We start from the raw sequence: 1982 nt of genomic DNA, 5'->3' as shown, positions 1-1982 counted from the left end.
ACTTGGTTCCATTGACTTACATTAAAAGTTTTTTTCCTTCTCCTGTAAAGGAACCATTTTGGAGATGCAAGGTTTTTCTCCGACAACAGCCACATGAGAAGTCCTAATTTATCATCTATCTTTAATGGAAACCTACTAATACTTATTTTGTTTGTATGTAAAGATGATGATGATACACCTACATAATCTCATCAGCCGTCATGACAAATTTATGTAGGTGTCATGAAGCCTTAGGAACAGCACCCTACAGTAGTGTTGATCAATTTAAAATCATGAAAATGATGAAGGCTAATTCCAGAAAAGCTAACGTGACCCTCAATCAGTTCCTTTTAAGATGACTGAAAGGCTTGTTTGTTTGCTGACTTGAAATAATGGAGACCCTCATGTCTGAAGATTTGTCGTCGCTTGCTATCTGCGGCAGTTCAGTCGAGAATAGCAATTTAGCAAGACGATCATATAATTAGCTGGTAGCGCAAGACCTTCTAGTCACATGTCACCATGTTGCGTATTGAATCTTTAACCTGACGAAGGCCAGATGGGTCACAAAAGCTAAAGATGGACCCTGTTTAGTGTTTTCCTAGCCATCATTCACGTTCACCCAGATGCCGTATTAGCGCGCTGTGGTCATTCGGGATCCTGTAAAGGACTCTTCATGATCTGATTATTCTTATTACCCGTGTCTTGTTTTTGCCTTGAGAAAGACTCGCCTTGCATTTTTTAGTATCTCTTCTGTTATCCAGTGTTGTGTACTCGAATAATCCGAAGGCCGAATTGAACACCGTCAGTTTACATTGCGTTAATATAGTCGGGAAGTCAAAAAAAAATTATACACACTCAAATGTGTGTTGCCAGTATATTACAGTTGTTTTGTAAACTCATATGATGGATGATGTACAGCACTGCAGTACAGATTAACAACCCTGCGTAAATGTTTATACATGCTCTTTCCTATCGGCGTTATTCGCTATAAAGGTTACGTTTACAAATTTTGGTCATAGTTAGCTAAAGTTAGTCTTTATGACACATGAATACTGGAATAAGCATTTTTAAACGTTCATGTAGGGTTATGTGAGCCGTCATGATGAGATTAGGGAGATGTCATGAAGCATTAGGAGCAGCACCCTAGTGTTTATCTGTCTGTCTGTCTGTCTGTCTGTCTGTCTGTCTGTCTGTCTGTCTGTCTGTCTATCTATCTATCTATCTATCTATCTATCTATCTATCTATCTATCTATCTATCTATCTATCTATCTATCTATCTATCTATCTATCTATCTATCTATCTATCTATCTATCTATCTATCTATCTAATATAATCATATACAGGCAACTGGTGTGCTGGTTAAATTACATTCTCTCTTGACACATCCTCTAATTTATTTACTTTAAATTGGTATAAGTATATCACTGCTGTTGGAAGACAACCTCGTTTTTCAGATTTTGAGATTATTTGAAAATAGCTGTTGGCCTTTACATTACATTTCATGAAGAATGGACTGAAAGAACTGGTCCACAATTACTTGGAAAAAATTCTGGTTCCATTGACTTACATTAAAAGCAAAGTAGTTTTTTTTCTTCTCCTGTAAAGTTAGCATTTTGGAGACCTGATATGTAGACATTTCCTTGTAGAGGATGTTTAACTTATTTTAATATAGGAAATTAACTTGTACATCTGAATGAAGGAAAAATCCAATTTGTTTTGCATCGTACTGTCATTTTGCAAATATAATCAGGACTGGCATTACTGTGATAAATGAATGTATTCTAAATGAATGTGAAATGGCAGGGTTACAGAGATATGGGCTTACTTTGGGCATTCTTCACAGCTAAACTCTCAGATCTCGTGCTGTACAGGACAACCTTACTCGTTTTATGAATTGAAATTACTGACGAAACTCAAAACTGCCTCTGTTATTATAATTCAGCTTCACTCTTTACTTTTTTGTTTTTGTTTACGTCTGTTTCCTGTCTCTGACATTGTGGG

This window comes from Pygocentrus nattereri, chromosome 25, assembly GCF_015220715.1.
Source record: "Pygocentrus nattereri isolate fPygNat1 chromosome 25, fPygNat1.pri, whole genome shotgun sequence".
In the NCBI taxonomy this organism is placed as follows: Eukaryota; Metazoa; Chordata; class Actinopteri; order Characiformes; family Serrasalmidae; genus Pygocentrus; species Pygocentrus nattereri.
The sequence above is the reverse complement of the archived record's forward strand: the minus strand, read 5'-3'. Positions refer to the sequence as shown.